Genomic DNA, 16,752 nt, shown 5'->3' on the forward strand with positions numbered 1-16,752 from the left:
CACACTACTAATATCTACAAGTTCATCTAAAAGAACAGTTTGTGCTTTCTCTGATTTTTTGATAATTTTTCTTGCCTAAATTTTGTAACCTGAACAACTATTTCTAAAATAATAATATGCACTGTATTAACTAGTGTTAATTTCATACAATTTTTTAAAAAATTCTTTATCATTTATAGCTTTCTTTTTTTTTAAAATAAAAAAAATTCTCACATAAAAATTTTTATTTTGCCATTGAATGTTTGTGTTCCCTATAGATTTTAGACGTTAATCCCATATTACATGCATGGTTTGTAAATAAGTTCTTCCATTTCACAGGTTGTCTTTTCATTTTGTTGATTTTTTCCTTTATAGAAACATATCACTTTGATGCAATCTAATTTCTAATTTTATTATTCTGCATGTGGTAATTCAGTTTTTTAAAGAAATCTTTATTGAGAAGACTATGCTTTATGCCCAATGTAATTTTGAAAGCTTTGTCAAAATCAAATCAACCATGAAGTGTGTGTTAAATTTTTGTTACCTTTATTCTGGTTCACTACTCTATGTGTCCTTTTTCTTGCCAGAACCATATTGTTCTGATTATTTTAACCTTGCTATAGCTTTTCAAATCAGGTAGCATGAAGACTGTGGTTTAGTTCATCCTACTCAAGATTGCTTTGACTATTTGGGCTTCTTTGTATTTCCATATGAATTTTACGATTAGTATTTCTATTACTTTGAATAGTATCATTGGTATTTTGACAGGAATTCCAATGAATCTGCAGATCATTTCATGTAGCATAAATGTATTACTGTTATTAACTTTTCTAAATCAAGACTTTCAACTGTTTTTTTGTCTTCATCAGTTTTTTCATTAGAAATTTCACGTTGGCCAAACTTATTCCAAGGTATTTTTTGTGGGTTTTGTTTTTTTTTTTTTTTTTTTTTTTGGTAGCGACAGTGAATGACACTATTTTCTTGATTTCTTTTTCATACAGTTTACAGTTGTGCACACAAATATTACTGGAGACCAGGTATGGTGGTACACATCTGTAATCTCAGCACCTGTGAGGCTGAAACAGAAGGATCACTGCCAGCTTGAGGCCAGCTTGAACTACATGGTGAGACTCTGTCTAAAAAATTCCAAAATGAATGATAAACAGTGAAGATCTCTGACTGTCTTGCTTTGAAATCTGTGTCTCTTCCATTGGTATCTTATGATCTGTTTTGTTATGTTTAATTTTACCGTCTTTAAAAATAAAAATGAAGTTAAAAAAAACAGAAAAGAAATATTACTGAAGTCAGAGTAAAATGATGGCAACATAAGAGCCTTTAGTACTTGTCTCCTTGCAGAAACACTAATGAGAATAGTTATTCATGTACAAAAGCTCAGTGAAAGTAGTAAGAAGTTATAGTACTTGGTTTTATTATAATAATAATAAAAAACTTTGAAGAAGTTAAGAAAAACTGAGTTGCATGTACTAGCCTTCTCCAAACAATATTCATTGCAACATGAAGAAAAAAACCTCTTTTGGAGGAGGGAAATAGAATGAATTCTAGACTCTAATCTTAGAATTTAGTACAAGTCCTGTCACAGTGAAAGCCAATACTGGACAGAGCCTCATGGCTCCTGCCCTCAGGGCAGTGTTCACAGATGGGCCCTAACTTGATAGCTAAAGGATTTTCTCTACCACCCCTTTCTCAACCTTGGGAATGTAGTCAAGAAAAAAATGCATCTATTAAGGGCTTAGCCAGGGGATTATGTGCAGGACTTTGCTTTGGATCTTAATGCTGGGTTGGTGAAGCAAAACACTATGCAGATGATAAAAGTCCTTGTCTCTGGGTCTGTGCCTATAGAGTCTTAGGAACTACCTCAGTGCTGGACAGACAGACCTGTTGCTTCAATGTGATGAAGTCATATTCTGGCAAACAACATCACTGGCTGACCACAGCAGTCTCAAATCATGTAAATGATATCAACACAGACTTCTGTTCTTTTCCCTTTGCTATACTTGTCTCCTTTGGCTACAGGCTCTGAATATGAATCAGTGTTGCAACACTGGTGCCTTAGTAATTCCTACTGCAATGCTCCTCCAACGCTAGGCAGCGTGACATGGACAGAGACTGTGTCAACTTGAGAAGTTTAGAAGTTTAACTGAGAGACTCAGTAGGGAGTCAGGACCCTTACTTGTAAATATCCTCATCCTGTACAAGAGGAGGGCACAGAGAATTTGTAAATGCTACATCCTCCCTGGAGGGATGGTGGCCTGTGTACAATATAAAGGAGGAGAGGCTTGTTACTCTGGCTGCTGCCTTGAACTGTTGCCTCAGTGCCATGCTACCCTGCTTTGGAGCCAGCTAATTAGGGACTGAAACTTCCACAGTGAACTAATATTTATTACTCCTTTCTAAATCTCTCCTTTCTTCATTTTGGGTGTTAGGTATTTTGTTCCAGCAAGTAGAGATAAGTAACCAAGAGAGATACCAAAGAAATAAAAAAGCAGAAAAAATTCATCAGTGTGTCTCAATTCACCTGGAATAATTATCAGCTTGCTGGTACAAAAAAAAAGGTTAACAGCAAGAAACTTACAGACTAAGTGGAAGTGGAAGTAGGATGAGACTATCAATGTAAAGGAATAAAATTGAGCAGAACAAAGCTTATTTTAGAAATTAAAGGATCAGCACATTCCCAGGCAAACAAAAGTTGAGAGAATTCATTATTGATAGACCTATCCTGTGAAACATAGTAAGGGGAATTTCTCAAACAAGAAAAGTTATTAGTAAGAAGTAAACTTCAAAAGCTATAAAACTCATTGGTAAGACTAATTATACTGACAAATTAAAAATGCTCTGTTACTGTAAACATGATTTGCAAATCACTTATAAATAATAAAAATAAAAATATAATGATTTAAATACTAATAACTATTAACATGCTGTAGGTAATCAACAAAAATATGTAATGTGGAGATCAAAAATTCAAAATATTGGGCAGGAATGGAGTGCAAATGTGGAAACTATCAGCATTTTCCTTTGTTATCTGTATTTTCAAGATCAGTGCTAATTTGCTGTCTCTTCAAAATGTATTTTATAATCAAAAGATGTTTTTGTAAACTTTATTTTGCCCAGACACTAAAAACTAATAGTGAAAGTATCAAAACACACTAGTAGAGAAACAATTTAACCATAAAGTAAACTTATAAAAGAGGGAGAAAGAAAGAATGGAACAGCAAATAAAACCCCAGAAAAAGATAACAAAGTGTCAGTAGTAATGTTATAGGAAGCTAAGTTATGTAGAAATATAAGCAATGAGATAAGGATAGGATCTCAAAGGAGTTAGTGCAGAAGACCAAACACATTGAGTCTGTGGGGGAGACTAACACCTCAGGCTATGGGCCAGACCTAAAGACAAAAGATAAAACAAATGCACCCACATATTTCCTAAGCATAAACATCAAGGATTGATATTCTAAACAGGTACCAATCACCTGAGGAAACCAGAAGGACCTACTAACCCAACCCCCTACAAAAATAACCCTATTCTGTTCTCATAACCACTTGCTACCTGACTCACTTTCCCATTTAATCAAACTTACTTGAGCAATTATACAATTGTTGTGTCCCACATTATGACCACCTTGTGATTTTCCATTTCCCCGCATTTTGGACCTGCCTTATGTCAAGGATTTGCTCTATAAAAATCCCTAGTGTCCTAGGCAACCCACTCAGGATTCCTTTTGCATTGCTCAGACAGAAGCTTTCTTTCTCTCAATAAATATATTCTGTCTTTAACGTCTATTGCTCCTAAAATTTATTCTTCAATTTAGACAACATAAACTCATATTGCACATCTAGCAAGATGAGTTTTTTCCCTTATGTTAGTAAGATCTTAACTATCAATAGATACTGTAAATGGAAATAGATTAACTTCCGAAATTAAAGATACATTGTAACAAGGCCAAGCTACATTTTGCTTATAGAATTAATTATTATAATTAATAATTATAAATTATTAATATTAATAAATTATTCAAATCACAGGATATCCATTAATAGGAAATGAAACAATGAGAAAACATCTTCCATGCAAATAGAATCTAAAAGAAATCATAAATACTCATACTTTATCAGATACAATAGAGTTTCAATCAAAAGCTGTAAGTAGAGACAAAGAAAATCATTATATAATGATCACAGGGGCTAACTCAGCAAGAAGAAATAATGATTTGTGCCGGGACCAGTGAGGGGGACCATGGCACAGAATCCAGTCCCAGTCTGGAGGAAATCTCGTCCTCACTTGGAACAATACTTGAAGCTCGAAAATATAGGAAAATGACAAAACGAAAGACCAAAATGCAATCTCAAAACTCCAGCCCATCCCAAGAAAGCTTAGGAGCCATATGCATAGAAGAAAACACATGCCACATACCTGAAATACCTGAAGTAATAGTAACTCAAATAAAGAAGCAACTCTGGGAAGCCTTAAAGGAATGCAAACTAGAAATAATCTCTCAGGTAAAAGAAGAAATGATAAAAGAAATGAAGGAGATGCTGAACATATTTAAAGAAGACACAGTTAAAAAAATGGAGGAACTAAGCAAAAAGATAGAATCCCTGGATGAACAATATAAGAAACAAACAAAATATATAAAGCAGATGCAAAGAGATATTCAGGAAATCAAAACCTCCATTGAAAGTTGTAAAATGTGAAGAGAGAATTTCAGACCTTGAAGACAAGATTGCAGCCAGTGACAAGAAAGGAAAGGTCTTTTTAAAATAACAAGAAATCAGGAAATAACAATTCAACACCTGCAAGATGATGCAAAGAGGAACAAAATAAGGATGATAGGGATACATGAAAAAGAAGGGGACAACATAAAGGATGTCAAGAGGATATTTAGAGAAGTAATAGCTGAAAATTTCCCAAACACGAGATTGGAAACTGATAATAAGATCAGTGAAGCATATAGAACTCCAAATAGCCATAACCAAAATAAAACTACACCCAGACATATAATAATCACCATCCCAGAAATCCAACAAAAGAATAGAATATTAAAAGCTGTCAGAGAGAAAAGACAGATCACCTATAAAGAAAATCACAGCAGACTTCTCAGCACAAACAATAAAGTCAAGAAGAGCGTGGAGTGAAGTATTTCAGATCCTAAAGGAAAATGATTTCCAACCTACATTGATGCACCCTGCAAAACTGTCCTTCAAAATCGATGGAGAAATAAGGTACTTGCATGACAAAGAACAGCTAAAAAACTTCATGATCAGCAAGCCAACCCTGTAAGAATATTGAAAGACAACCTAGATACATTTAGGAAAAAAACACTAAACAAAGCAGACAATTAAACAGAACAGAAATCTAAAGATGTAACAGCAGAAAGATAACATGTCAACAATAAACCAACATATAACAGTTATAACCATTAATGTAAATGGTCTCAATGCACCAATTAAAAGAAACAGACTGGCAGAAAGGATCAAGAAACAAAATCCAAGCATTTGCTGTCTACAAGAAACCCATCTAACCCAAAAGGATACTCACAGACTAAAAAGTCAAAGGATGGAAAAAAATAATTCATGCAAATGGAACCCCTCCCCGCAAAAAGCAGGGGTAGCCATTCTGTTTGCAGACAATGTGAACTTCAAGCCAATAATGATCACAAGGGACAAAGAAGGTAACTAAATACTGGTTAGGGGAAAACTCCAAGAGGAAGCGATAACTCTCTTAAATATATATGCACCAAACTCCAGAGCACCCAGTTATATAAAACAAGTACTAACAGAAATGAAAAACCAAATTAACAGTAACACAAGTCTAACAGGAGATCTTAACACACCACTGACACCAATGGATAGATCAACCAGGCAGAAAATCAACAAAGAAATAAAAGAACTGAATCACACCTGGGAACAAATGGACCTAATAGACATATACAGAATATTCCACCAAACAACAACAGAATACACATTCCTCTCAGCAGTACATGGGTCATTTTCTAAAATAGACCATATATTAATTCACAGAACATATTTAGATAAATGCAAAGGGTTGAAATTATCCCTTGCATGCTATCAGACCATAGAGCTATGAAATTAGAAATTAATGATAAAAGATACTGCAAAATTCCCACAAACACATGGAAAATGAATAACACACTATTGAGTAATCAGTGGGCCACAGAGGAAATTAAAGAAGAAATTAAACAATACCTACAACCAAACAGAAATACAAATACAACTTACCGGAATTTGTGGGATGCAATGAAAGCTGTCCTCAGAGGAAAATTTATTGCACTGAGCTCCCACATCAGAAAAACAGAACCAATACAAATAAATAACCTGATGTTACACGTCAAACATCTAGAAACAGAAGAGGAAGTCAAGCCCAAAGTCAAAAGAAGAGAAGAAATTATAAAAATCAGAGGAAAAATCAATGCAATAGAGACTAAAAAACAATCCAAAAAATCAGTGAATCATAGAGTTGGTTCTTTGAAAGAATAAATAAAATCAACAAGCCCCTAGCCAACCTTATAATAAAAAGGGAAGAAAAAGCTCAAATTCATGCAAAAAGGAATGAAAGATGTGAAATCACTATAGACCCTATAGAAATACAGAACATCATCAACATCTATTTCAAAAAACTCTACTCTCAAAGGTTTGATAGCACAGAGGAAATAGACAGATTCCTAGAAGCCTACGAAGCACAAAGCTAGGTAACAAAGATGTAAAACTACTGAATAACCCAATTTCTATTGATGAAATTGAAAACATAATTAAATCTTTACCTACAAAGAAGAGCCCAGGCCCAGATTGATTGACTGCAGAATTCTACAAGAAATACAAAGAAGACCTAATGCAAACACTCCTCAAACTCTTTAATGAAATTGGAAGGGAAGCAATCCTTCCTAAATCGTTCCTAGAAGCAAATATTACTCTAGTACCAAAACCAGAGAAGGACCCAACTGAAAAAGAGAGCTACAGAACAATCTCCCTAATGAACACAGATGCAAAAATCCTCAGTTAACTACTGGCAAATAGGATGCAGCAAATCACCAAGAACCACAACCAAGTGGGATTCATCTCTGGCATGCAGGGATGGTTTAATGTATGTAAATCAATAAATGTAATACACCATATCAATAGAGCCAAAAGGAAGAATCACATGATCATTTCTATAGATGTACAAAAAGCTTTTGATAAGGTCCAACATTCATTTATGATAAGAAACTTGCAGAAAATTGGAATAGACAGTCTTTACCTCAATATCATAAAGGCCATCTATGACAAACCAACAGCCAATATCATACTAAATGGCCAAAAATTGAAGGCCTTTACTTTAAAATTAGACACAAGACAAGGATGTCCCTTATCACAGCTCCTATGTAATATAGTACTGGAAATTCTGGCCAGAGCAATTAGACAAGAGAGAGAAATAAAAGGCGTAAAGATAGGAAAAGAGGAAGTTAAATTATCATTATTTGCAGATGACATAATACTCTATCTAGAAGATCTCCAAAACTGCATTGAAAGACTCCTAGATATAATAAATAAATTCAGTAATGTAGCTGGATACAAAATCAATACTCAAAAATCAATAGTATTGCTATACACTAACAATAAAGTCACAGAGAGAGAAATAAGAAAAGCCACACCCTTCACACTAGCAACCAAAAAATGAAATATTTAGGAATTACTCTCACAAAAGAAGTGAACGAACTATACAGGGAAAATTATAACACACTGAAAAATGAAATTGTAGATGACCTCAGAAAATGGAAAGACATCCCTTGCTCATGTATAGGAAGAATAAATATTGTGAAAATGGCCATTCTCCCAAAACTTTTATACAAATTCAATGCAATCCCAATAAAAATACCATCAACATATCTCATAGAACTCAAGAAATCACTCCTAAAATTCATCTGGAGCGAGAAGAGACCTAGAATAAGGACAATTCTAAGTAACAAAGGCAATGCAGGGGGTATCACAATCCCTGACTTGAAATGACACTACAAAGCAACTGTAGTAAAATCAACATGGTACTGGAACCAAAACAGAGCTGAAGATCAGTGAAATATATTAGAAGATACAACCAAAACTACAAACACACTCAACCACCTTATCTTTGATAAAGGAGCCAAACATGTTCACTGGAAGAATGACAGTCTCTTTAATAAATGGTGTTGGAAAAACAGGCTCTCTATATGCCAAAAACTAAAACTAGACCCATGCCTATCACCATGTACTAAAATAAAATTTAAATGGAACAAAGATCTAAATATTAAAACAGAAACACTAAATCTATTGGAAGACAAATTGGGTAAAAACCTTGAAGACATAGGAGTAGGTAGAGAATTCATGAATAGGACTCAAACCACACGGGAAATATTTCCCAGAGTCAATAATTGGGAGCGCCTCTTATTAAAAGGTTTCTGCACGTCAAAAGAAATCTCCAACATAGTGAAAAGAAAACCCACAACTGGGAAAAAATCTTAGTGAACTGCCTCTAAGACAAAGGACTTCTGTCTAAAACATATAAAGAATTAAAAAAATCAGACTTGCAAAATTCAAAGACCCCATCCAAAAGTGGGCATCTGAGATAAATAAACTATTTTCAGATGAAGAAATACAAATGGCAAATAAATACATGAAAAAATGTTCACCATCACTGGTCATTAGAGAAATGCAAATGAAAACCACAGAGATTTCATCTCACTCCTGCAAGAATGGCCAAGATCAAGAAAACCAACAACAACAAGTGCTGGAGAGGCTGTGGGGAAAAAGGAACGCTCCTGCACTGTTGGAGGGAGTGTAGACTAGTGCAACCATTGTGGAGGTCAGTCTAGTGGTTTCTCAGAAAGCTGAAACTTGAAGCACCATTTGACCCAGCTATTCCACTTCTAGGCATATTCTCAGAAGAACTGAAAGCATCATTCCACAGTGATATATGTGCATCCATGTGTATAGCAGCACAATTTGCAATAGCCAGATCTTGGAAATAACCTAAGTATCCATCAACTGAGGAGTGGATAAAAAAATTGTGGTATTTTTATACAATGGAGTACTACTCAGCTATAAAGAACGATCACATTGAGATATTTATAAATAAATGGATGCAGCTTGAGACCATACTCATAAGTGAAATAAATCAAACTCATATGTATAAATACCAAATGATAAGAATACATAAAATAATGTGGTAATCATGATTCCCAATCATATTGCTTTGAAACGGTATACTGTTTTCACCCACTAATTGCAATAGTTTTAACCTGGGTTGTTCTATTTTAGTATCGGTGATAGTACCAATAGCTATTCTGAAGAAAGCAACACATCAGAAAAGCTAGGGCTGATTTAATATCATCTTGTTTTGAAGTCCCATGATGCTGTTGTACATCTGTTTCCACTGGTTTTAACATATTGTATCTTACTATATTTTACTATATGCGATAATATAAACAATATTTTTATAGGCAAAAAGATAATACAGAAACCGTTGTTTGTTTTCTGTTAACCAACACCCTGTAATTCTTTCATTCTCTTGAATGGCTTCACACTATCTTGTTATGCTTGAGTCTATAATATACGAAGTTATACTCAAATAATTCAGGGAAAGAGGCACTATGGTGACTACTAGTATGTTAACTTAACTGGGGGTGAAACACAATGATGCTTAAGTTGTTCCATTCTGACCTGTGTTGTTCCAAGAAAAGGTCCTCTTTTATCTCAATCTCCATCCTTTTTTTAAAATTAATCTTATTTTTTCTTATTTTTTTTCAATTAAGGGAAAACTGAATTAAAAAATAGCGGGATATATTATAGTAACTTTTTTGTTGTCCTATTAACCTGATTTGAACCCCAGTATTTCTCTCCCCATCTTGTTCTGTCTGATTTTACTATATTCTATTTTGTTTGATAGTATCAAGTTTGAGGGTATGGGTAACCACTTTGAAGGTAGTAAGATTTACTATGATGCCCATTATGGTGTGACTGTTGTCTTCTTTAGAAGTCCTGTAAGGTCTCCAGTGTAGGTTTTATTGGTCTCGTTCGGTACTGTTTTGATCAATTCTATTATACCTGATGATATAGGCAACTCTTTTTAAAAATAGCAAGAGGCACAATGGTAACCATTTTTGATCACCTGATATTCTATTTTTGCATCATGTACTATGCCCATCCTTCTGTTCTAAACTGACTCTGTTCTGATATGTTGCATTTGGTTTTACTCTCTTCAAAAAAAGTAATAAGAACTGTGGGAGTAAAAAAACCCAAAAAGTGTAATTGTTATTGTAAAAAAAGAGAGGAAAGGAAGGTGGTCTAAGGGATATTACTGCATGTATGTTTGAGTGTGTAGGATAGAAAAACATATTACTGAGCTTTTGTTGGATCTTTGAATGGAACTGTCTGCAATCTCACTGTATGAATGTCCACTTTATAGGCTTTAATTTTATAATTTGGACAACTGTTTCTAAGAAGACAATGTGTAACCTATTAACTAGTGATTTCTTACTGTATATTTTTTTCTTGAAATTCTGTATTACTTGTACCCTTTTACTGCTTTGTTTTTTTTCCTTTCTTTTTTCTGTTTAAATAAAAAAGAAGAAATAATGATTCTAAATATAAATTCACCCAATATGAAATAATGTTTATATATAAAACAAATGTTAATAGATCTAAAGGAAGAAATAAACTACAGTGTAATAATAGTGGGACATTTTAATTTTTCACACTCAGTAATGAAAAAATTATCTACATAAAAATAAAAAACAGACTGCACTATACAGTAAATGATCCTAATAGACATCTACAGAACCCCATCCACTGATCAGATGGAGAATACAAATTTCTAACTGCTAGGAAGAAAGGAAAGGGAAGTAGAGCTACAGAGCCAAAGACAGGTTTTATTGGGATTAAAATTTAAGAGAGATTGCTGGTATGAGGACCAAGAAGCCTGTCTCTTACAGACTCAGGGGTTTTATAGGGATAAGAAGGTGGGGAACAGCTGAGAAAGGGAGTTGGAACTGTCCTTCAAGTAGTTGGCTGGCAAGTTGTGTACTGTCAATAAGCAGAGCCTGACTGACCTTCAAAGTAGCACTTTCTGGGAGCTGACTGATAGGCAGGCAGCTTGCAAGTTTGGGGACATTGAAACATTAGGAGCATGAGATCGAAGGGGTGTTTTGGATCCACATTAGTCACAAGGTGTTGGCCTGAATTCTTTCAATAATAGCATATGGAAAAGTCTCCAGAATAGATTATATGATATGTTTCAGAGCTAGTCTTAACAGATTTTCCAAACTTGAAATATTATCTTTTTCTGACTACTGTACAAAATTATGAATGAGTAATAAGAAAAATTTTGGTCACTATACTAATGAATGGATATTTTAAAACATAATTCTGAAAAATCAATGAAGAAATTAAGAAGACTTGAAAAATCTTGAAACAAATGAAAATGAAGGTACAACATATAGAAACTGAAGAGATTGACTCAATTATTTTGATAATATTTCAAATAAAATTTTCAAGTTGATCAAAAGATTAGCATTAAAAAGAAGCCAAGTACTTTGTATCTGAACAATATAAAAATGCCTCATGGGAATGTGAATAAGTAGCAAGGATCCGTACTGTGAAGGCTCAGAATTACAAATGTGAAAAACTTTGATTTGAGAAGAGACTCCTGGGCCTTTATCATCTGTTCTTTTCCGTTGATTCTCAAGTCTGTTTTTTGTTTGTTTGTTTGTTTGGGTTTTTTTTTTTTTTTGCTGGTACCATACTGATTTTATTATAGCAGCTCTGTAGTATAATTTCAAGTCTGGGATTATGATGCCTCCGGCCTTGCCTTTGTTGCCGAGGATTGCCTTTGCTATTCTAGATCTCTTATGGTTCCAAGTGAATTTTGGGAATGTTTTCTCTAGGTCTGTGAGGTATGCTAATAGCATTTTGATCAGGATTGCATTAAATATGTCATGGCAACACACTCCAGAATGTTGACAGAATAGAGACCAAGAACTGATTTGCTGGGATTCCGTTTATAATTCTGAGTCATCCAGGCACTCAGGGGCTTCTGAATCTTCTGGAAATATACAAATGGACTCAGCTACTGCTCCAGTTGACAGCTGGTGTTGGTGTCATTCAGGTAGTGCTCATTTTACGTGCATACAGAACACAAGACTTTTTGTGGGGTCAGAGAAGCTTCCACCCAGATTTCAAAAGATCGCTTGGGATTCCATGCAGTTTGCTCCTGAGAGAATAGTGTGAGAAACTGAAAGTGAATTTGATGTTCAGTGGAGACACTAGAATGTTGGAAAATCCAAGAATGTGAGTTGTCTGAAAAAAGCTGCAAAGAGTGAGCAAAGCCAGCCCAGAAGACAGGGTATGATGACTGTAACTACCACTGACAATGCTGGATAGTTAGGGATACCCAAGACTATTGGAGTTCACGTCTTGCTCTCTGCTTCCTCATTACAGGCCTCAGATCTACTGGAATTTCCTTTTGTTGTCCAACTCAAAACTTAAGTATAATTTGGCTGTGCCATTTGCTCCTGATTCTCAATACAAATCTGGCTAAAAGCCCCCAACAATACTTGTGCCACAGCCTCAATATTGGGCTGCCACAAGATTTCTTTTGTCACATTAATGAGTCTAAGGCTTTTAATATCAGTCTTCCACAAAGAATCAAGTACTGAGTGAAATGCAGAATTTCCCGCCAGACGGTAACATGCATTGTACAGAGTTAAACTGCCAATGCAATTCTACCATTCCATGTCCTCCAATGACCCACCATTGGTCCTCCAACCAAACTTCACCTCATGACATCACATTTAGCTATAAACTATGACTAGACTAATTCACTGATGAGTATAATGAGTATCAAGTATCACTTCTCAAGCGCTCCACCTACAACACTAGACTTTGTGGAAACATCTAGATTTAAATCAAAAAGACATAAAACAAAATCAGTACTAAGAAGAAAAATTATAACAGTGCCTGCATCAAATAAAGCAGAAATACCGTATATAAACAACTTACAGTTTTACCTCAACAGAGAAAAAAACATATCATTACTAGGATGAAAGAAATTATTAAGTTTAGGGCCAAGGATTTAGCTCAGCTGTGTAAGTGCCTGCCTGACAAGCACAAGGTCATGAGTTTGATCTCTGGTACCAAAACAATCATCCTCATCCTCATCCTCATCATCATCATCATCGTCATCGGGCTGGGGATTTGGCTCAGCAGCGTAAGCACCTGCCTTGTGAGTGCATGGTCCTGAGTTCAATCCCTGGTACAGGTAAAAAAAAATAGCCATCATCATCATCATCATCATCATCATCATCATCATCATCATTATCAGAAAATTCAGAGAAAAAATGAACAAAATAGAGGCCAAAAACAGTGTAAAAATCACCCAAAGTGTTGGTTTTGGCAAAAAATAAAATTAACAGTGTAACAGTTATAAATATGAAAAGAGAGATGACCCAAATAACTAAAATCAGCTATAAAGAAAAAATCATATCATAGATAAGGAAAGCATCAAAACTGACAGTACAGAAACACAAAGCATCATTAAAGAACAACTAATTCATTAAACAAAACCTGAAAACTTCAATTATACAATAACTTTGCTGAAAAATTTGATAGCCTTGAAAAACTGAACACCTTATTGGAAACACAACTGACCAAAGTTGAATCACAAAGAAATAGAAAATTTGAACAGAGCAATAATGACTAAAAATACTGAATTGGTGAAATGTCTATGTCCAGGATCAGAAGAGCTTATTGTAAATTCAAACCCTTAATGATAAACTAACAATTCTCAAATTATTTCAAGACACTGAAGAAGAGAGAATTTTCCTGTACTTATTCTGTCTAGCCAGCCTTACCCTTATACCAAAACATGACAAAGACACAAGAAAAAAGAAAGTTACAGATTAATACTCTTTTTCTGTGTGTGTCTTTTTCCTTTTTATCGGTACCGGGGATCGAACTCATGACGGCCTGCTTGCAAGGCAGGCGCTTATGCTGCTGAGCTAAATCCCCAGCCCCCCAGATTAATATTCTTGATGAATATAAGTACAAAATTTCTCAACAAAATATTGACAAGTGAAATAAAATAGTACATGAAAATGATTGTTCACCACAATTAAGTGGGACTCACTAAGGTATACATTGATGGTTTATCATATGAAAATCAATAAATGTGATATGCTGCATCAAAGGACTAAAGAAGAAAAAGCACATGATCATCTCAGTAGTTGAATAAAAGGCACATAATCAAATTTATTATCTGTTCATGGTAAGAACTCTGAATGAATTAGGTACATAAGGAATTTGCATCAATTGAACAAAAGATGCATTGACCAAGTCAAAAGATAATTCCATACTGAATGGAGGGAAGCTTTCCCTACAAGATTTGAAGAAAACAAAGACATGTGCTTCCACTAATTTCATTCATATCCACATGTGAAAGTATGAAACTAGACTCCTCTCATCACATACATAAACCAAATCAAAATTAATAAAAACCCATAACACAATATTTGAAACTAAACTACTACAAGAAAACACAGAGAAAATTATGCCATTAGAGTTGGCAGGAATTTTTAATAAGATCCCCCCAAAACAGGGAAAAAAAGGCAAACTGAATTGCACCAAATTAAAAAGTTTCTGCACAGCAAAGCAATCAACAAAGTGAAAGACAACCAATAAATACTTCAGATTATACTTCTAACAAGAGGTTAATGTCCAACATGTGTAAGAAAATCAACTCTGAAAGAATTCCACTTAAAATAGATAAGTAATAAAAATCTAAATTTCTCAAAAGAAATACAGATGGCCAAAACATACGTTAAGAAATACTCAACACCACTAATCATCAGGAAAATGCAAATCAAAAGCACAGTGAGATATTATCTCATGATACTTAAACTATTATCAAATTACAAAAGATAACAAGTGCTGTGAGAGTGCAGAGAACACACACTATTGACAGGAAAATAAATTTCTATTATGGGGGTTGGAGATTTAGCTCAGCGGCATAAGCGCCTGCCTTGAAAGTGCATGGTTGTGAGTTCGATCCCCGGTACAGATACAGAAAAAAAATTCTATTATGGAAAACACTGTGGCACTTCTGCCAAAAATTAAACAGAGGACTGCCATATGATCCATCACTGCATACCTGAGTATATATGTACTTAAGGGGGATAAGTTCTGTGCATTTAAAAGACATCTGCATTCTCATGTTCATTGCTACATTATCCACACTAATAAAGAAACAAAAACCAAACTAAGTGTCTGTCTATTGGTGAATTCATAATGAAAATGTGGAACATATTCACGATGAAATTCTGTTCATCCATAGAAAAGATAAAATCCTGTCCATGTATTTATTCTAATAGGTTTATCTTTGTAAGTGACTTGGTGTTACTTTCTTGCATCTTTTGAATCCATTTCCTCATTTTGTACTTGTCGCATTTTCACTGTATGACAGGAAACAGGGAGGTTCTTTTCCACTCATGCTTGTTTGTGGTTGTAAATGCCTCTGTAACTGGATATCCATATCTTTACTGAGATCTGGGAAGTTTTTTGCTATGAATCTACTGAATACATTCTCAATGTATTTAGTCTGTATCGTGGTGCCATCTTTTACACCGAAAATTCATAACAATGGCTCTGAACTGTGTCCCAGGTTTCGTGAATGCTACGTGTACCATTTCTTTTTCTTCTTTCTTAATGTCTGAGTGTGACAGTTCATCATCTTCATGCCCTGAAAATTGACTTCTCTGGGTCCACTCTATCTCCTGGTGTTTTTCACTGTTGTTTTGATTTGACTATAAATGGAAACTTTTAATATAGGAGTCTGATACCACGTAGAGAAAAATGTGCAGGAATTTAAGTGCAATAATTTATCAAGAACCATTATTCAAATTGCATTTTTCACAGGGTCCAATTACAGATAATAATACCCAGTGATAGCATGATCCCAAGAAGCATTGTATGTAGTTTGGATATAGTATAAAAAAGACCATAGATATATTTCACTGATATATGGTGCTGTAACATCTATATCTATATATCTGTATCACATTACTCTATTTTTTCAAGGGAAACTTTAGAATTATATTTTGAATTTAAAAACACAGTTGATATGAGTGAATACCAAGAAGTAATTTTGGGAAACTTAAAGCCTTACTTCTAATAGTTTAATATACGTGAACAAGACTTTTTAAATCTTTTAATGGTCTTTCTGTGAAGGGTGATTTCATATTGTTCTGGAGATGCGTGTCATAAACATGGCACAGTTCTTGCTTAAATGCACTGCATGGAGTTTCTGCCTTCTATTTCTGTATCTTTTTCTTGAAGGAAGTTCTCATTGTAACTTTCGTCATCACAGAACTCTTTGTTTTTATGTTGTGATAACCCCCAACGTTCGTCCTATTATCTAAAGCCATACACAGTTTCCCTTCTTTCCCACTGCATGGCATTGACAATAAAGCTACCTGGAGCTAAGCCAATGAATTCCTCAAAGAAGCACACAAAATAACATTTCAAATACAGCTTCTGTAACGACAGAGCACAACCTGATTTCTGCCTCTTTATGCAATGGCTAGGTGAGCTAATTTGATTTCTGAAAATAAATTTACTCAGGATATCTGGCCCAATACAACATACTTATGTCTGAGCAAAATAAGCGTGGTTGAGAATCTAAGTCTAATCACATCTGTTCTGTCACTCTCCTTGTTTTCGCTTTTCTGCTCTACA

At 34.6% G+C, this 16,752-nt stretch overlaps 1 protein-coding gene across 7 annotated transcripts in view; it reads left to right on the top strand.

The window, feature by feature from the left end:
- The window catches only part of LOC100716734 (nuclear RNA export factor 2), a 108,901-nt gene that overhangs the window by 24,404 nt on the left and 67,745 nt on the right, over positions 1–16,752 (top strand). For all 7 annotated transcript variants that reach the window (XM_063246204.1, XM_063246201.1, XM_063246206.1 and 4 more), the window contains one exon: positions 981–1,103. The gene's annotated coding sequence lies outside the window, so the exon portion shown is untranslated. The remainder of the gene's footprint in view (positions 1–980; positions 1,104–16,752) is intronic.

This window comes from Cavia porcellus, unplaced genomic scaffold, assembly GCF_034190915.1.
Source record: "Cavia porcellus strain 051 isolate PalLab524CR breed Dunkin Hartley unplaced genomic scaffold, mCavPor4.1 scaffold_3, whole genome shotgun sequence".
In the NCBI taxonomy this organism is placed as follows: Eukaryota; Metazoa; Chordata; class Mammalia; order Rodentia; family Caviidae; genus Cavia; species Cavia porcellus.